The sequence below is a fragment of the Electrona antarctica genome (assembly GCF_951216825.1).
Source record: "Electrona antarctica genome assembly, chromosome: 6".
Classification (NCBI taxonomy): domain Eukaryota; kingdom Metazoa; phylum Chordata; class Actinopteri; order Myctophiformes; family Myctophidae; genus Electrona; species Electrona antarctica.
The window spans coordinates 50,016,321-50,037,899 of NC_136811.1; the positions used below are offsets into that span (position 1 = coordinate 50,016,321).

At 43.8% G+C, this 21,579-nt stretch overlaps 1 long non-coding RNA gene across 1 annotated transcript; it reads left to right on the forward strand.

Annotated features, from left to right (window-relative positions):
- Positions 1-17,494: 17,494 nt before the first annotated feature.
- On the forward strand, positions 17,495-21,114 carry LOC306924861. The gene is made up of 2 exons (XR_013790219.1): positions 17,495-17,832; positions 19,855-21,114. It is a non-coding gene; the product is annotated as an uncharacterized lncRNA (long non-coding RNA).
- Positions 21,115-21,579: the final 465 nt, after the last annotated feature.

Genomic DNA, 21,579 nt, shown 5'->3' on the forward strand with positions numbered 1-21,579 from the left:
TTTGGCAAAATGTACCGTTTCCAATACCGTTTCTGAGGTCTGTGCAGCTCCGTTGAAGGGACACTGTCGATGGTCCTGGATGGATAGATTCTAATGAAAAACACAAAATCATCACTTGCAAAACACATGTTATATAGCTGCACCACCATAGTGACATCACACATATGTCACTGAAACATTGCCCAAATGTGGCGTTATACGTCATAGATATGTCATAGTGGGGGGGGGGGGGGATGTGTCTTGTTGTTTGTTTATGCTTTAATTCTTGAAAGCCACTGCAATCTATTATTTATTTATTTATTTTCATTTTTTGGGGGGGTCATGTGGCCGCTAAGTCTATCAAGTTTTAATGTTTGTTTAGAGCCTAATTATACATTTTATAATTACTTTTGACAATTTTGACATTGCTATCACATCATTTCATAAACTATACAGACATGTAGCAATACAAAAATCACATTGTCCCTTTGTATGGTACAGTCAGTACAGATATCCAAAAACGAGGCGCCTGGCCTATGGATTATTAATGTTGTTTAGGGTAGTTTTTGTCAGCCAAGTGTACGGACTTTAGTGTATGTTTAGAGCAGTAAATGACAACATAATACGTCATCTCGCTGATATAAATACATCTTGTAATAAACTAGAGGTTCGGGCCGGCCCTGTCTATCTACCTACCCATATATGGGGATATCTGTTACTGTCAGTCCTTGTCCCTTTTATGCCCATATATGGAGATCCCTGATGTCATCAGTATAATTGGAATGCCCATATATGGGCATATTGTCTGGACACCTGGATACAGGGGCGCTGACTTCTTTGGGTGCTCAATGGACGGGTGCTTTGACATTACCGAGGGTGCCTGAGCACTCCAGCACCCACTAAGTCAGCGCCCCTGCCTGGATATCAGAAGACTTTGAAGTTGGTCGGTCCCATATGCACATGAACACGTACGGGTATATAGCGGTTGGATCTGTGGCTCTGGACAACCGGATCTCTGTATCTGTCAGTCCTTGTCTCTCTTGTATACCAATATATCTATCGCACACAGTGACACGTACGCAAGCACGCAAATAGCCTACACATGTATCGCAGGACGGAGGCGAGCGTTTTGAGCATGTAGATCGGCTATACTTTCGACGTTTGAATTGTCCTAATGTCCTAAATAACACTTAAACTCAGGGGCCAGTTTAGCTCTAGGGGAGATCCACATGGGCACGCATGCAACTCAAGGACGCACACAGGGTTTTCGGCAGGGAAAATTAGATCGCCTCTAACTGTACCTTCAATTTCTTCATTCATCTAGTGAGAACAGCAGGGTCATAGTTGCTGGTAGTCATCACGGTAAGCAGTTAAAGGGGTTTCAAATAATCTGGAAATGGCCCCTTGTTGAAAATAACTGTACCGCTATTCCTCGCCCACACAATCCCAGACAGGTTTCGTCTCAGCAGCATTTCCATGCGTTGTTATAATCTAGGAAAGTCTGGAAAAGCATTCCAGCAGCCAGCTCGTAGCATGGCTCATTAGTCAGAATTTGTCAGACTTTTATTGGGAGGATGACCCCTTCAGATGCAGCATCTCGTTTTAGAGGGGGTCCTATAATATATAGTCAATAGACATTCAATCCATACCTCCTGGGTTTGAATCCTGCTTACGCCATTATTTTTGTGTCAACCGTAAACAACTTATTTTTGCAGATGAAGAAAAGTTTTGTGATCATGACGGAGGCGTACTGCCGTCTCTGGTGGCCTTGAGCCTCTAGTGCCCCGAGCTAGCCGCGCGTTGCGACGGCCACCAGAGCCGACTCAGCGAGTTGCGTACCGATAGGGACAGAATAGTAAATATTAGTCCCCCCGACTTTCCATGCCCCGACATAATGCACTGATAACATATGAATCGAAATGAAATGAAATGAAATGAAATGAAATGAAATCTATATTTACCCAGGGTATCTGGGCTAAGCTCAAGAACTTGTTTCCAGCCAGGCCCTGCTCATAGAACACATTTCATCGTAGTGGTTCAATGCCTTGTTCAAGGGCACTTCAGCGGTGGTAATTTTAACGTGTCGGACGGCTGATTCGAACTAGGAACCTTCCGGTATCAAGATCCGTTCGGCCACCGCTGCCACACCGCTGACACCTGTGGGTTGGGCTTGCTGGATGCATGGTCCAACCCCTTGTATATCTGTCAGAAGCAGCTGAGGGCTGATTTCACACGTGCTGGAAAAGTGATGCATGTGCATACTCTCTATACTAGACAACTTGCTTGACACTGTAGGAGTTATTCCAGAAGGTGGCAGTAGTGCAACACAAAGGATGCAAGCTGCAGTTTTCTTTGTTTTTTGGAAAAGCTATAGGTCTCAGCCAGGTCAGTGCAGCTAAACTCCCCCGTGGAAACATGTGGCGGTGATGTGTGTCCCCGCCTGGACCCTGAGAAGGTTCCCCTTCCATGGCCATCATCGTCCATCACCATTCTATCATCTCAGAATTATTTTATATCTGAAACATTTTCTAAATATGAATTTAAGCACATGCTGTCTGATTTTACTTCAGTCATGCTAGTGTTAACCCCTAATTGCTCCCAAGTAGTTAGTAGTTGAAGATTGGGTAAATGCAGAGGTAAAATTTCTGGTCAAGTATGTGCAAAATATACAAGGACAAAAAAAACACCAAGGGGTCTGGGCCATGGCTCAATGGTCCAGGCACCTTGGCTGGTACTCCTAAATGTGCAAATTAGAGGCCACCATTACAGAAAACGGTTTAGTACTCAAAGGGGTGCACATGCACCCCCCTTATTTTCTTTTCTACTTATCTCTATTTTTGGCATCCTTCGGACATATTTAGATGATACTGCACTAATGTGAAGTAAAAATATATGCTTTACTATTATCTCTTTCTGTCAGGTGCTTCCCCCCCCAGTCAGAAAACTTGTTTTGTGCATTCTTGATGAGATATTATCTAGTCTTCAGTTGCCAGGGTGCATAACAGGAAACCTGGAGAGGCCCCGGAGAGGCCCTCGTAGAAGGCCCAGTGAAAGTACCAACATGTTGACACTGTGGGTGTCTATAGCTCCCCAGAGATGGTGATTCACAAGACAGGAAGCCAGATAAGGAACTAGTAGATCCCTCAATTATCAATGACCCTTCTGACCCATTGTTTGAACTTCTGCAACAAACTGTGTCTATTCAACTTCCCCTTGTTGTTTTTAAGTTTTGCTGACCAAGCACTTGGAGACATCTACGAGAGGGTATAAGAAGAGACATCTGTGCTCGCTCTCGGAATCTGGGGAAACCACTTTGACTTTGTACAAGTTTGCCCTTTTGTACTCTGTACTTTGGTTTTGTACTCTGTCCGCGGATATTCCAATAAACTTTTACTCTTATACTTTCAACTCTATTCTTATTTATTTCTTGTCAGTTCTATATTATATATACTATTGTATATTATATATACTTAATACTTCACTAAGGAATAATACTTATTCCTTAGTGAAATTTCCACCACAATACCATGTAAAACTTATGGGAAAAGTAATGTATGAATTAGGCCCCTTCGACACTAACAAGGACACTTCGATACTAACTCTCGGGGAGCCCGGGTTTGAACTGTGAAACTTGCAGTTCCTATCTGGTCACTCTACCCCTGAGCCACTGCCGCCATACACCATTACTGTACTGTGCACTACTCAGTAGTGTACAGTACAGTAGTGACTACTGTACTGTACACTATTATTGTACTGTACTGTACTGTACTGTACTGTACTGTACTGTACTGTACTGTACTGTACTGTACTGTACTGTACTGTACTGTATGGAATGGGGGTTTATTGTCATTGTTCAATGAAGTACAACGAAATTATGATGTGCTGAATGAATACACGGGCCGCAGCAACATGGGTCGCGCCGCCACTAGCTTCTCTTTACATCAGAAAAATAAGAAAAGAAGAAAAAAAGAAGGATAGGGGGGGGGGGGCAGAGTTGGGGTGGGTGTTTTGACAGAGAGGGAGGGGGGGACGGGTGTAAACATCACATCACATTACATTACAGTTGCATTGTATCGTGTGGGCACAGAATGTTCTTGGGTGGGGGGCAGGGCGGGTTGTAGGTCTGTACACCGATCAAAAAGCACTACTCTCACGCCGCTCTTCAAGTTGGAAGGGCTGCGTGCGCGTAGGAAAAAAAAAAAAGGGAGCACAGCCGGAGCAGCAGCGGGTGGGGCTTGGGCATCATCCAAGGGGGGGGGGAGGGCGGCGTGTGGTGTAGGAGTGTGTGTGAAGTGTTCGTTAAGTTCATTGTTTATGTTTGTGTGTCCTGAGCTGTCCTCCCGGATTTGGATCCCAGGTCGCGCTGTCTCAAAGTCCAGATAGTGAGAGGAATAACACAGCAAGCTGTACAGACTGCGTGGCCTTGGTTCCCAGACGGGAGCACTTTCAGATGCTGTGTGCGGGGGGGAGGTGGGGGGGGTGCGCGTGATCATCTCCACTGCATTCGCCATGAGCCTTTTTCCAGATGCGAGAAAGGGATTCTTATTTTATTCAGAATCATCTCTCTCGAGTTTTGCCCGTAGTAACATCCCTTGTATCGCAGATAGACGCTCCAGGCAAATCTTCGCTCGAGGCCAATGAGTCTCTCAGAAAGTTTTTCAAAGTTGGAATCATGCTTTCGATTGAGCTCAGATATAGCCACAGCGAGGCCTCCCGTCACCCTGCACAGTTCAGTTACCATGGTGAGCAGCTTGGGCCCACTTCCGACGTCGTCGACGACTGCTCCCCTCGAAATTTTCCGGTAGATCAGACTCCCGCCTAGGCCTGATAGCACCAAGCCTGCCACCACGAGTCCAATTATCCATAGGTCTTCCACATCCTCTATGGAAAGCACGGTCAGACATAACATCCCCCAATTAAGGCGATAAGGGTCTCTCACATAACCAGCAGGAAAAGATCCCGGTGGGCATGTCGGCTCCCCCGCACCGGAATGTCGGTCCGAAAAAATCTTGTCGAAAGCACTTAATGACCAGCTAATTAACTCCATTTTTAGTCAGAGATTTAGACGAGAGGCAGTGTAGAGAGACACGTAAGCAGGGAGAGAGGTGAGAATAGACAGGGAGGGAGAGAGAAAAGTAATGCGACCGCCCACTTCAAGAGTCAAGAGTACTGTCTGGTGCTCTTGACTTGAACTCGGAGATCATCATCATCATCACAACCTTTATTCCAACACGGAGTACAGTTGAGGGGCAGGCCATAATTTTCAATGTAGCTAAGATACAACACAATCATCAACAGAAATGGATATGTGACATTCAAGGATATGTGAACCAAGATGGTGAGTGGTTCCTAGGCCGGTTTATAGGAAGCAGAAGTCCCCTAAAAATATGACGTTCCATAGTTAAATGTATTCTTGGTGGATACCTTTAAATATAGTGAATGGAATTGTATTCCTGGCCAGGTGGCTGCTACAGCTCTGTGAATAGTGTCCCTGAGAGGTGCCCTAGCAGTTAGGACACCTCAAGGGATCAGTGATTGGTGTCCTTGTGAGGTGCCCAAGTAGTTGGGGTGGTACCATTTATGTTGGTTGAACCCAAAAGCATGACTCAGAAACGTCTAACTTTAACCCCACAGAGGCACTTTAAAGAAGGGACATGTCCAGGAGGAGGGGGGTAGGCAGTGACAAGCATGTGGCGAGGAACCATGGCAGCAATGGAGTCCTGTGGAGTTGGGAACCACAAGATAATGTCATTCTTAGCAGACTTTGGGACATGAAATCTATCCAAATATATGTGAGACACAATGAATAATCAGGATATCGCTGATTTAAACAGGTGTGTTCTGGACAGTGCGGCGGTTAAGCTCATATATGGAAAGTATTGTGCATTTTATGACTAAAGCATGAAACTTTCAGAATATCATCTACACACCCCAAGGTTTGATTTCAGACGTGGAACCACTTTCTGACTGACCTCTGGTGACCTTGAGGGGTCATTGACCTCAGAATTGCATTTTTGCACGTTTTGCTCCATTATTTTCCACTATAATAATTATTTATGTTTGTTAAATGGAAGTTTTGTTCTAATGAATGACAACTTAAAGCCCAATAGTCTACAGAGATGGTGAATCATGTCAACTTTTATGATATAAATGTTATGACATTGTAATAACATTAAAAACATCTATAGAGAGCGGTTAAGCTCATATATGGAAGGTATTGTGCATTTTATGACTAAAGCATGACACTTTCTACAGTGCTAGCAAAATAAAATAAAGATGCAGCTCTTCATAGAGCTACAAAAAGGACTGTATGAAGAGGTATAAGGAGATGGTCAAAGCCAAGAAAGCTGCACAGGAGCTTGTGGCAGCGAAGAGTAAAAAGAACCACAGAAGAGATAGTTGTCGTTATTTTAACATTATTGTATTGGTCTTAATCTTTTTTTAATGAAGTTATGGAAGAAAAAAATACAGAAAGACTTGATTGATGAGTTTTTTTGGTTTTTATATCCAATGAATATCGTTACAGTATATTCAAAGGTGCTATAGGGCATAGCAGTGGTGGCTATTTTATGGTTCCATCCATCCAGACCCCATTCATATAGAGATTTCAATCCAGGATTCATAAATGCTGTGAAAAACAAAGGCTATTGTATATTATATAATTAAATATTTAAAAATAAATCACAGAATCAAATGTTTTAACGTCATGATTCAGTACGGTCCTGGATGGCTTGATTCTATAGGCTTATTGTTTTTTTTATATAAATATTCGTAGAAATCTCTATGGGGGAAAAAACTATGGGGTCTGGAACGATGGAACCCGAAAATGGCTGCCACTGCTATTGTATGCCCTATTCATCTCATGATTTTGGTTTTGGAGGCAGCATGGCGAGCTTTCAGGGTTCATACGTTTTGGGGGAAGTAACTGTTGGATACTCTTAAGCCTTCTATACCAGGTGGAAGGAATTTAAGGAGATGTTGGGAGATAATATGGTACCATTTCTGTCATAACACTTGCTACCAGTGACATCGATGGAGAATCCAAGCTAATATAAACTGAAGACTATATTTTTGGAAAGTTAGCTATTATAGAAGTCATTGTTCTCACATTAATACAAAATCAAATTAAAACATTTAAATGTTCAAAATGAAAAACCTGCCTACCGACAATGTCACCGGTAGGCAAGTCTCTGAACTGTCCACAGCCCTACTCTGAGACACAGACTGAGTGGACAAAAAATTTACCATAATGAGCACTAGTGAGTTCACTTAGAACCACAACCTCACACTCAATGGTCTTTTTCCACTATCTTCATCATCTCTCTCCTCATTCCCTTCAGCCTCTACAACTTCTTTGTCTTCATCTTTGTGTATCAGACCTTATATTAACCATATTGGAAAATTCAGTTTTCTGCTTCAATTAGGTTATTGCTGCTCAAGGCCGTCAGACCTTTGAGGTCAGGGGTAGTTGGGGATTAAGGGTCTTGCTTATGTATACCTCGACACATTGCCGGGGCCTGGAATTTAACCTGGGACCATCTGTTTCCCAGGTGGCTCATTCAGCTATGGCCATCCTTCTTGTGAATGGGTTGTAGAAGTTCCAACAGGAACTGTATTGAGAGACTAGGCATGGTACTTTCTCACAGGGTAGGAGAGTAAGGAGACAGTATCACAAGCACAAGCATCTGATAACACTCGATGCCTGCTTTTATCACAGACATGTTCATCAATGTTCCAATGCAGAGTGTGCATCATGCCGTGCTTTCAGATTCCAAGACGTCCGATCATCTACCTCATGAGCCACTGCTGCCCCGTCACTCCACTGGATTAGACATGTCATAAAATAGGCCGAAAGACGAATTATTATATACTTTATGCAAATTATGCAAATGAGGAACAATTTCATAATTTAGTTATGGCAAGAGATTAATTTATGTAACATAATATAGATGTAGACTCTAAAACAACCTTGATATGTTGACTAAAAGCAATAACACTATAGCTAATTCCTAATTTGTACCTATGTTTTACATAATTTATGCCAATTATGCTAATGAAGAAAGGGTGTATGACTTCACCATAATAACAGATGCATTTCTGGATATCACAAACATAGACTTTGACTCTTAAGTCACCTCAGTTCAATGGATGCAAAATGATAGCCATTTCCAGTTAATTTGCTCATTAAGCAATTGATTTGCTCATTATGCTAATTACTCAAATTGTCCAACATATAACTTTTAGCAAACAATCATCATCTGCCAGCCTATAGATGACATTTTAATCATAAAAGTTTAAAGGAAAAAACATTTCTGGGTTTAACATGGGCAGTTTACAGCATGGTTTGACAGCCCGAAATGTGTACAGCCTCTGACAATTTCCAGATGTAAATTCAGAAGTGTTTCCACGTCTAAAAACAAACTTCATGGTATATAGAAACACTGTAGAAAGTGCCATGCTTTAGTCATAACATGCACAATACCTTCCATATATGAGCTTAACCCGCCTTACTCTCTCTCTCCTAGATGTTTTTAATGTTATAACAATGTCATAACATTTATATCATAAAAGTTGACATGATTCACCATTTATGTAGACTATTGGGGTTTAAGTTGTCATTCATTAGAACAAAACTTCCATTTAACAAACATAAATAATTATTATAGTGGAAAATAATGGAGCAAAACGTGCAAAAAATGCAATTCTGAGGTCAATGACCCCTCAAGGTCACCAGAGGTCAGTCAGAAAGTGGTTCCACGTCTGAAATCAAACCTTTGGGTGTGTAGATGATATTCTGAAAGTTTCATGCTTTAGTCATAAAATGCACAATTGGTTTGGTTATCCGCCTATTCAGTACCACATCCTCCTAATATGGAGAGCTAAAGAATGGATCAATTCAATTTAGCTGTCACCATACTACTGTAGCTATACACAGATCTACAGAGCAGTTGCTTGACCACATGTTCCTCCGGGAATATGCCTACATTTAGCTGTCATCAACCCATTACGTTACCTCGGCCAGCTGACTGCAACAAACAGTTGCACAGTTGGTACTTACTTCCTCCATTGCGTATTTAGCACGGAGGGGTGTTGAGAACCTGCATCCTGTATGAGAACACAGTTGTAGCCTTTAATAAACGTATTTTGTACTTTGTACAAAGTGCCTGTGCCTATGCGCCAGCAGGTCTCCTGCCTGAGAGCTATTGTTTTAGTTTTTGACTATTTTTATATTTCTTGTCCTTGTAGCAGCCGAGTCTGAACTCGGTGCTGCAGAACTCCCCGTACCACCAATCTGTGTTAGACAGTGTTTAACATATTTCTTCCCCTCAAGATAGTCTGCCACACGGTCTTGTTATTATAAACATTGTGCCTACGTGTCACCTTGACTCTGGTTGCCAAGGAAACAAAGCAAGATGGGGAACCGCCACAGCTGACATGATGACGGGACACTGTTGTGAACCAACAACCAACACTTCACGCTAAAATATATTCTCAGTGGAATAAACCTAAATATATTTGTAACTAGAACTTTATGTAGACTTAGATAGCATTCTATACAGACTTGCATTTTATGTAGTCATACTATGACTACATAAAATGCAAGTCTGTATAGCACTTTATAGTATGTATAGTTTATATGTATAGTTTCATTATATAGATATTCCACTGTTACGCTCTTAGCTTACGCATGTTTCATGATAAACTACTTTTTATGTATGTGATGTATTGCCATGCTTTTTGTTTTTGCTTATTGTAAATCGCTCTGGATTAAGAGCGTCTGCTAAATGCCTAAATTGTAAATTGTAAAATTAGTAAATCTGTTTATTGATTTAATTCATTTATATCTGACAGACAAATCGGACTAGATAAAATAAAGCAGCATCTTCCACAAGTTGATTACAATCAACTTGATTGCAATACATGTGATAACAGACACAATAAAACCAAACAAAATGAATGAATGATTATGAGTATAATATGGAATATGATATGAGCATAATCAAGAAGACCAAATGGTTATATAGACTCCACAGTGTGTGTGTGTGTGTGTGTGTGTGTGTGTGTGTGTGTGTGTGTGTGTGCGCGCGCGCGCGCGTGCGTGCGTGCGTGCGTGCGTGTGGAGGGGGGCTTTTGTCAGATGTAAAAGAGGGGGATGGAGGGGAAGCTATATTGGGAACAACTGCTATAAATCACACTGCCTTGACGTGACTTTTTTCAGACTTACAGAAAATACCAAATTATTCTCTATCAAGTTAGGACTTCTACTATATAACTAGCATGACATATATAACTAACTATATCTGTATAATCCCCATTTTCTTTTTTTGGTCTTTGTTGAAATCTTTGCTAATTTCTTTTTCTTTTCGGGCCTATGACGGGGTGGGTTGGGAGGGATTATTTTTTATTTATTTACAATATATATATTATCATGATAATTATTATTACTATATTTTTTCTCTTTTTTTGTCAATGGTGGTTGGTGCGGGGGTCTGGGGGTAGGATTTAAAAAATGAGGCAAGGGGGCAAGCCACTTACTGTAGTTGGCAAAGAATCTGAATTAAGTTGTATGTGCATTTTTTTGTATGCCTGTACCTGTATGCCTGTACCTGTATGCCTGTACCTGTATGCCTGTACCTGTATGCCTGTACCTGTCCCTTTCATCTTAAAATGAAATAAAAATGTATTTAAAAAAGAAAAAAAAAGAAAATGCCCTATTTTAAACTTCCCTTTTAATAATTTCAAACTTATACCTTGATTATGATTAATATTATGATCATGACATAAAGTGACGTTCTTTTTGTGGTGTAAAATTCACTAAGGAATAAGAACTGACAAGAAAGAAAGTTTCACACAAGTACAAAGTACAAACTACAAATGAAGGGTTTTAATGAACTGTCCTCGGACAAAGTGCCAAAGACAAACCAAAGTGACAGACCAAAGAACCCTGAGTATCTGAACAGAGATGCCTGTCCCCCTTTTATCCTCCTATATCGAGTCATAAGTGCTTTGTAAGCATAAAGTGATTTAACAGAATATGAGGAACTTATCAGTTCCGTCTGGCATCCTGTTCTGGGGAGTGTAATCTCATGAAGAGGAGCAGACATGTTTGCCACTTAGTTAGGCAATGTACAGGGGCCTCTTCCAGGTTTCTTGTATATGGCAGGTACCTCTGGTCTTGATAACAAACTCATTGCTTCATCTCAATTCAGGAGCAAAACATGTTTGTGACTTGGAAAGCCTATATTTTTACTCTTACTCTTACACTTTTATGTTGATGTGCAACTGAAATGTAGCAATAAAGCTTTTGCCAAGCTACCCATCTACATGGTGGAAAAATACATTTCTGAAAGCTCAGCTGGGACCGGATTTGGCCCACGAGTTGAATATCACTGCTGTATATAGTGTGTATCAAACTTCATAACTTCTCGTGTGATACTGTCTGGTGTCATCTTCTTCTGCATACACACAACTCAACTGAAACATCACTCACCATCATTAGTTAGATGGAGCAGCATTGAACGAGCGGTACACCGGGAACAGACTGGATGTCCAAACAAGTGTCTGGGTTCAATATGCTCTGAAGTATATTACAACCAGTGAAGTATTTATACGTTCAGAGAAAGAATGCCTCCCGTGGCAGTCACATGGAGTTACTGAGAACTTATGTGGAACTCACACAAGGTGCACAAACAGATCAAGAACAGGTCGTCATAACAAGTTCATAGATATGTAGATATGAGTTTACATGTGTTTGTGGTGGCAGAAGAGCGGCTCCCCTTGCAGATAGGAGAGAGAGAGGCCTCTCCGTGGTGAAGCGGCTTCCTTCAGACACTTCCTGTTCAACGTGCCTACAGAGCCACAAACTTACAGAGAAACGCAAACAACGCCAACAGTATAGCACCACGTATGTTTGCAGACATCATGATAACAATCTAGTCAGCAGTTTACTTATAGATAACGGTAATGTGTAGGTGTTGGAAACCTAAAGGTGAAAACTAAAAGGTTAGCACCTGCACATGTCCCTGTGCGAATGTGTGTGTTCTGACGAGGTCAGAAGGTCCGAGAAGGCGATTTATGCATTGGGTTATGATTAATTCATAACATTGGTCAAGCAAAATCACAAAAAAAAACAAAGATTAATCAGACTAATCGATTTTATTATTACTTATTTATTTTTCTTTAATTTTATTTCAGGAGACACTCCCTCAAGAATGCCCCATTCCTCCTGTACGTATGTTGAGACCTGTGGCAAGGATCAGTTATTTTGGTCTGCCCAGAAGGGTCTTGCTTTTGTGGTGGAAAAATCACTAAGGAATAAATCAAGTAATAAGAACTGAGAACTGACAAGAAAGAAAGATTCTCAGTCTGAAGTACAAAACCGAAGGTTTTAATGAAGTGTCCGTGGACAAAGTACAAAACAACGTGGCAAACCAAAAATCCCCCCGAAGTGCAAGAGCGGCCGGACACAGATGTGTGTCCCTTTATGTACCCTCGTGCAGGTGTACATAAGTGCTTGGTCAGCATACAAGAAGACAGAAGGGGACAGTTTGTTACAGAGGTTCATACAACGGGTCAGAACAGAGGGTCACCAAGAGTTGACAAATATTGAGGAACTTGTCAGTTCCTTGTCTGACATTAAATCCTGTCTTATGAATTGTCATCTCTGGGGAGTATTAGACACTTATGGAAGGTGATAAACATGTTTGTCACTTTCGCTGGGGATTCTACAGGGGCCTCTCCAGGGCCTCTTCCAGGTTTCCTGCTGTGTACCATGCACCTCAATAGCAATCTCATTGCCTCGGCTAAATAGAATGAGAAAAACGCGTTTGTGACTGGGGGAACGCATACAGTAACTAGGAGAGATAACAGGAAAGCATATCTTTTTACTTCACAATTTACAATTTACAATTTAGGCATTTAGCAGACGCTCTTAATCCAGAGCGACTTACATTAAGCAATAACAAAAGCATGGCATACATCACATATATAAAAAGTAGTTATCATGAATCATGCGTAGACTAAGAACGTAACAGTGGAGTATCTATGTAAACTATACATACTATACTATACTATATAATATATTATACATGTGTACTATAAAGTGCTATGACTACATGAAGTGCAATTCTAGAGCTGTCTACGTAACAAGCTATAAGTCTGTTTAAAATACTATCTAAGTCTACATAATGTGCTATCTAAGGGGCTAGGCTAGGGCAAGTGCTACGGGCCATGGTGGAGTCTGAAGAGGTGGGTTTTCAGACTACGGCGGAAGATTGGGAGTGAGGCTGCAGTTCTGACTGTGATGGGAAGTGCATTCCATAGTTTTGGAGCCAGAAGGGAGAAGAGTTTGGGACGTGTGGAGCGTTGTCCCGGCGTTTTTAGTGAAGGTACCTCCAGCTTCCCTGCGTTGGCTGATCTGAGTGCGCGGGAGGGTTTGTAGGGTACGATCATACTTGTGAGATATGGGGGGGCCATGCCTTTGGTTGCTTTGAATGCCAGCATCAGAGTTTTGTATTCTGTGCGGGCAGCGACCGGGAGCCAATGGAGGGAGCGGAGAAGGGGGGTGACGTGTGAGAATTTTGGCTGGTTGAAGACCAAGCGGGCTGCGGCATTTTGGATCAGTTGGAGGGGCTTAAGTGCACATGCCGGTAGGCCAGTAAGGAGGGAGTTACAATAGTCAAGTTTTGACAAGACTGTTGTCTGGATTAGGAGCTGGGCTGACTCCTGGGTGAGGAACGGTCTAATTCGTCGTATGTTGTAGAGTGTAAACCTACAGGATCTAGTGACAGCTGTGATGTGTGTTTTGAACGAGAGCTGACTGTCCAGGACAACACCAAGGTTCCTGGCTGTCGGGACAGACTTTACCAGGGCGTTGTCTACGGAGATAGTTAGCTCCCGCATAGGGCAGGACTTAGCTGGGAAGAACAGAAGCTCAGTCTTGTCTGGGTTCAGCTTGAGGTGGTTGGAAGACATCCACTGTGAGATGTCAGCCAGGCATGCAGTGATGCGTTCTTCTACCTGGGTGGCAGAGGGGGGGAAGGATAGAAACAGTTGTGTGTCATCGGCATAGCAGTGATAGGATATATTGTGAGCAGAGATGATGGTGCCAAGGGATTTAGTGTACAGTGAGAAGAGGAGGGGACCAAGTACAGATCCCTGTGGGACCCCAGTTTGGAGGGTGCGGGGGAATGATAGCAAACCTTTCCAAGAAACCTGGTAAGTCCGGTCAGAGAGGTAGGAGGAGAACCACTTCAGCGCCGTCCCGCCGATGCCTAGATCAGCTAGGGTGCCTAGGAGCAGCTGGTGGTTCACTGTGTCAAATGCCGCCGATAGATCTAGGAGAATCAGGACTGCAGAGTGGGAAGCAGCCTGGGCAGCATGTAGTGCTTCTGTGACTGCGAGGAGTGCAGTTTCCGTGGAGTGTGCCTTCTTGAATCCTGACTGGTTGGGATCCAGCAGGTTGTTCTGTGAGAGATGGAGAGAAAGCTGGTTAGAGACAACACGTTCAAGGGTTTTGGAAAGAAAGGAAAGGAGTGATACCGGTCTGTAGTTCTTGACATCTGAGGGGTCAAGAGTTGGTTTTTTGAGGAGTGGTGATACCCTGGCTGACTTGAAGGCAGATGGGACGCAGCCTGAGGTTAATGAGGTGTTGATAATGGAGGTGATGAAGGGGAGCAGGTCAGGTGCGATGGTCTGGAAGATTGGAGACGGGGCGGGGTCAAGAGGACAGGTGGTAGGTCTAGTGGATGTGACTAGTTTCAGGACCTCGTCTGGGGATAGAGGAGAGAAGGAGGACATGCATGGTATGTTATGGTTAGCATTGGTTGAGTCGAGTGCTTCTTTATGGGGGAGGGGGGTAAAGGAACTACTGATATCATCAACCTTCTTTTCGAAGTAGGTGGCAAAGGCCTCCGCGGTGAGGGATGAGGGTTGAGTGGGGGAGGGGGTTTAAGGAGGGAGGAGAAGGTGGAGAAGAGTTTCCTTGGGTTAGAAGTGCAGGATTGGATTTTGGTGTGGTAGAAGGAGGTTTTAGCAGTGGTTAGTGAGAGGGAGAAGGCAGAGAGGAGTGAGTGAAAGTGGGAGAGATCATCTGGTAGCTTTGTCTTGTGCCACTTCCTTTCAGCTGCCCTGAGAGGTGTTCGTTCAGATCTGAGGGTTTCAGATAACCAGGGGGCCGGTGGGGATGAGCGAGCTGGCCTGGTCGAGAGAGGGCAGTGTTGGTCAAATGCAGATGAGATAGAGGAGATGAAGGATGTGGTTGCGGAGTCGGGTGAGAGAGAGAGGAAGGACTCCAGGGAGGGTAGAGAGGAGAGATTTGAGGTATTGATTTCTCTGATGGTCTGAGAGGTCTGATTGGTTTACATTATAGGCAGTCAGTCGGCCATATTTGTATTCAAGAGCTAAACCTATATGAGCTTTGTGTATTGAATCACTCAGTCACAACATTTCATTTTCGGACATGCAATTCAGCTGAAACTCAAGTGTCTTCAGGTATGTGTCCATACTCCATACTCTGTAGTATCCCCCCTACACACATACTTGCGCACGCACGCAAGCGCGCATGCACGCACACAGGCACACACGCACACACACTCTCTCTCTCCTAACCCCCACTATGGCCTGGTCCCTTCTGATAAGACACAGACACATTCCACTGTTGTTGAACAGACAACAGTGGAATGTGGAAAGGTGCTTAAACTGACACTGTTCTGATTTACAACTGTGTACAACTGTGTATCTCAACTGTGTATCCCCCATGTGTTGCCGTCCTTTGTAGGCTTATCGTCACTGGAGTCATCAGCTGTGTGTTTTCTATAGTGCAGTGGTTCCCAAAGTGGGGTCCGGGGACCCCCAGGGGTACTTGAGGGAGTTCCAGGGGGGACCCAGCTAAATGATAATTTGGAACCAACTCAGAGAGTGTACAAATGGAACCAAATGGACCTGGTTCCATTTGTACACTCTCAGAGTTAAATTAGCATTGATTTTACAATATAAATTGGGGGTCCCAGAGATCATCATCATAATTTTTCGACCGCGGTCGAGATTGTGGATTTCACAATAACACGCCAGACTTCCCGTTCCTTCATTGCCATCCCCAGTTCCTGCTTACTGTCACTGATGCCTGCATGTGTCCCTAGCGATGACATCCAACAAGTGACAGTTTTCTACCTCTGGTCTGCTTTGAGGCAGGACTCCAGAGAAGAAGGGAAGATATAACCTCATTGTCAGCTCTGTAGCAGTGGCCGGCAAACTTCTGGATCGGACTAGTGAAGAAACACGGGGAAGGTTAATTGCCAGAGAATGCTATTAAATGGGGGTCCGTAGACTAATGCATGTCAAACTGGGGGTCCTTAAATTAAACAAGGTTGAAAATCACTGCTAGAGCCATAAATATGTGTTCTTATGGGGGTCCCTGGCTGTTATGTTATAATCATGAGTTGTCAGAGTTGCCCATGTCTGTGTACTCCAACTTGAGATACAGTGTACTTGATATGTATTGTGTACTGCCTGTACTGTAGCATACTTTATAGATAGGCTACGAGAGACATCTCGGCGGCAGCAAGGTCAGCCTTGCTGCAGTAGGCACGTTATTCTGTCTCATATCTTATTGTCAACGTCATTATGATCCAGCACTATATATACACTATATATACTATATATGTTCCTGTTTGTGTAATAAACTTTGTGAACCTTTAGCGTGATACTGTCTCGTGTCGCGTTATTGTTCTCCCGGGCCCGCCGCCGCAGTCGCCGTACCAAAGGAATACTTCAACAGGATTGTCACACACCACCCAGCCTGCACACACTACCTGTCTGTCAGATTGATTGATTGATTGAAATATTTATTAACAGTTTGCAGTATTACAGTACATTTCAAGCACAAACTCAATACAAAGACTGTTAACTGTGAGTTGACGACCCAATTAAGCATTACACTTGTTTACAAGAGGGTCCACCATGTTCAATTCATCAAAACATTTAGAGACGTACAAATAGACACTTCTATATAGTCAGAACCAGATGAGGGTCCAGTATTTAGAGATTACAACACTGGCAATGGCATATATTTTCAAACGGGGGTCAGCGGGCTAATTACTGTAAATTTGGGGGTCCTTGACATGAAAAGGTTTGGGAACCACTGCTGTAGTGTATATTTATTTGTTTGTTTATTGATTTATTTAATTATGTTATGTGTTAATCGGGATACCCATTTCACTATCAGTAGCTTTAACTTATTTGACAAAACGTTTTGTTTTATCAAGACAAAAATGTTCCAGCTCATGTGCAGATTCAATTTATTTATCTCTGATATGAATGAAGGAGACAAGATCTATTCTAAGAGAAGTGTGGGGGGGCGGGAGAGGAGGGTGATAAAACAGTAGATTCAGCAAACCAGCAGCTGAGCACTGAGCAGCAGCAAGACTTCTCTACTTTGCAGTTTGCTCCTCCCAGATGTGATAGAAGGATAAAACTGGCTGCAGCGCAAAAGTAAAGTCCCTTTGACTGAGCCATTTCCAGAGAAGCAAGCCAGCAAAAGCTTGCTTCTCTGGAACCCTGTAAGAACCGTACCCGTTAGGGATTTACCACCTCCTAACATGACCAAATTACCAACGAACGACACCCACATTTCTGATGGAGACAGACCAGAAATGGCCCTAGAACCCCCCTCTGAGTTCGGAACAGCTTGTGCCTGTGCCCTGCTGTATTCACATGGATGGACCATATGGAATGGAACCCTTGCAGCCGACCTGTTGAATTATGGACTGCGACACCGACGAGACCACACGGACCCTCCAGATCTTCTGATCGACATAGCTGAGCTACTTTCAAGAATGCCTAAACGACAGGTCAGTTAATTTAATATTTATTTATGTCCACCATTTTTGATTGATTAGCCCAGTCCAGTTGTCTTCTCTTGATTCATGACATGACCAACATGGCTCACACCTTTTAAGGCGAACCCCAAGCTTTTGGTAGCTCGAGCTACCCGGCCATACCCGGCCTGAAACACTCATAATCATGACGCAACTGAAGCCAGTTTTACGCGATCGCTACATTTACACTGAAAATGTGTACATAAACATCCATATTTCAAATATAAAGTACTCACTACGTGGGCCACGGGTGTTAGAAATGTTCTGGTACAGTGATTAACACTGCTGCATCCCGCGTTGTTTAATAAAAGGCATTTTTATCCGAGCGCCCCGGCTATTTTCTCAAACGGGGTAACTCACAGTTGCACACCGGGAGCGCACTCGCCTATTAGTTTGTATTGGCAGTGCGGTCAGCGTGCCTATATCGAACATACCCAGAGTGGTAGTTGAAAGCCTTTGGCAAAAAAACAGCTCGGATAAAAAAATGCCTTTTATTAAACAACGAGGAATGCAGCAATGCTAATCGCTGTACCAGCACATTTTAACACCCGTGGCCCACGTAGTGAGTACTTTATATTTTAAATCTCTATGTTTGCTCTGTAAATGTAGCGATCGCGTAAAACAGGCTCCAGTTGCGTGGGACCCCCTGGCAGGCGCGTCACCCCCCCCCCCCCCCCTTTTCACACACACACACACACACACACACACACACACACACACACACACATACTTTGACCAGCTGCACCCGACTGACTGCTTTTGTTTGGTTTGGCCCATTTAAGATTGATTGAACGGCGACTGTGTCATTTTTGCCTAGACAATAAAGCATGCCTACCTGCATGGAATTTTGGCCGGGATTCGGGAATAGGGCCGCTAAAATAGAACAAAAATTTAAAAAAATAAAACGCCAAATTCGGCGGGCGAGCAAAGCCCACGCGCGTCCCCTCCCCACGCTCATCCCCCACCTTCATATACCCCGTGACACCCCTGCCCCCTGGTGACTGGTACACTAGTAGCCTCGGAAACCCAAACGTTTTTATTTCTTTTCTTTTTTTTTTTTTAGTTCTCTCTACCGCTCTGCCAGGCAGGAACAGTACTATTCCAATATGAATATGAAACGTCCACTAAAGTGCTTCTCTTATCCAATAACCTCTTTCAGTGTGTCTTTGTGAAGTATATTCTGAGTAGCCTCGTATTTGCCCTGTAACCCCTAGCAATATCATCTTTAGCTTGTCAGCAGACAGACTGTAACCCCATCTGGGACCTCTGGTGGCCCTTTCATGTGTCAGAACAGTGATATTCAATCTTTGGGCAGGGGGTCCACTGGTGGCCCGTGAGGATATTGCAAGTGGACCCCCAACTAATTGCAAAACAATATTTTATTGTTTTCTTCACGACTTTAGTTCCATTGATCCAAGCCAGAACACAAATAACCATGCTCTGAAAATGCACGCAGACCATCTATCTGACCACTTAGCACGGCAGCCGAAAAGTTGCCGTGTTAAGTGGTCATATGGGTGATCAGGTGGGCCGCGAACACTTTTGAGATTCTCAAGTGGGCTGTGAGACCAGAAAGGTTGAGGATCTCTGTCTTAGAACACATGAGAAAGTGGTGGAGCATCTGAATCTGTAGGACACTTTGACAACGATGAATGCTGGTGATGTGTTCATATTTTGCAGCTTTAGGGGTTGAACCTGTGAAATGTGACTGAATGGCACACAACGCACGCGATACGATGCACTGTGAGCTTGTTTGGGTCTTCAACACACCATTTTAATTTAAAATCTTGAAACATTTAGAATAACACAAATCTCTTATGGGGGTCACTGGCCTGGCACAAAATATTTTCCTATCGGAATCCACGGCCAGATACGTAATTTGGGTGTCCTTGACATGAAAACGGCTGCTCTCTTAGGCCTATACAACCTACTCCTGAACCAAAATGTTTTGTAAATCATATTGAAATATAACTGGTTCTCTTTGTCTGTTTATATACAGGTGGACTTGAAGTGCTCGGAGTTTGCCACTGAACCTGGAGTGAATGTCAGCAACACTGGGATCTTTACATCTGGACGATGGACTGGCCTGGTTTCCAAAGGACAACAACACGTGTCCTTCGGTGCTCCATCTCTGCTGACTGAGTGTAGGGGAATCGGACGCAGCTGGGATCAGTGCCACCCTCAACCCTCACCTCCCCTCTACACCTCCCGTACCCACTCTATGAGCTTGGGCGTTGGTCAACACAGTGCCAGCCTCACCCCCTCACCTCCCCCTTCACCTCCCGTACCCACTCTATGAGCTTGGACGTTGGTCAACACAGTGCCAGCCTCACCCCCTCCCCTCCCCCTTCACCTCCCGTACCCACCACCCTATGGGCTCGGACGCGGGCTCAGTGCCATCCTTATCCTCATCCCACCCTGCCCCTGCTTCACCTCCTACCCACACCCTTAGCTTTGGAGGCCGTCTACGAGTGACGCCCTCCCCCACTCCCCCTATTCTAGGGGCTCGGACACTGGGCATCAGTGCCACCCACACCTGTCTCTCTCACACACATCTGTATGGGCTCCGTCACTGGGGATCAGGGCACCGTGTGCCCCCACCTCTTCACCTCTTACCCACACCCTTTGGGGCCTAGGACGTTATCATGAGTGACGTCCCCCCCCCCCCCCCCATCCCACCCTCTTAACCCCATTCGAGGGGCTCGGACACTGGGCATCAGTGCCACCCACACGCCCCCACCTCTCATCCACATCCTATGGGCTCAGTCACTGGGCATCAGGACATATGTAGTATGAATCAGGCTTTGTAAATAGCATGCATGTTTATCGAACTCTTATGGAATGGTCAGAAGAACAGCGAATCTGGAGACACTGGCTATCTGCGAGATACATAAACAACAGCTGCAGGTGTCACGCATGCAATGAGAAGTTGGACTCAAATGCAGGACGACCGGCAAGAGCAGACTTTAGACTCTTTAACATGAAAACCAGGACACACAAGGAGCACAGGAGAGAAACACAAATAACATAGGCAAGAAACACAAGGAACATAGATAGGAAACAGAAAGAACATACGCAAGAAACAAGAGGAACATGGCTAGAAACACGAAGAACACGCAAGAAACACGACGAACATGGCTGGCTGGAAACATGAATAACACGCAAGAAACACGACGAACATGGCTGGCTGGAATCACGAAGAACACGCAAGAAACACGATGAACATGGCTGGCTGGAAACATGAAGAACACGCAAGAAACACGATGAACATGGCTGGAAACACGAAGAACACGCAAGAAACACGACGAACATGGCTGGAAACACGAAGAACACGCAAGAAACACGACGAACATGGCTGGCTGGAATCATGAAGAACACGCAAGAAACACGACGAACATGGCTGGCTGGAAACACGAAGAACACGCAAGAAACAAGACGAACATGGCTGGCTGGAAACACGATGAACATGGCTGGCTGGAAACACAAAGAACACAAAGAAACACGGCGAACGTAACAAAGAAGAAGAAATGGAATGTCAAGAAACACGAGCATAAGACAAACGAACAAGGGCAACATAAGATAGAAACAGGAAGAGCATGTTAAAAAAAATACAAAAATTGAAACAGGAAGAGCATGATAAATAAATACAAAGATAGAAACAGGAAGAGCATGATAAATAAATACAAAAATAGAAACAGGAAGAGCATGATAAATAAATACAAAA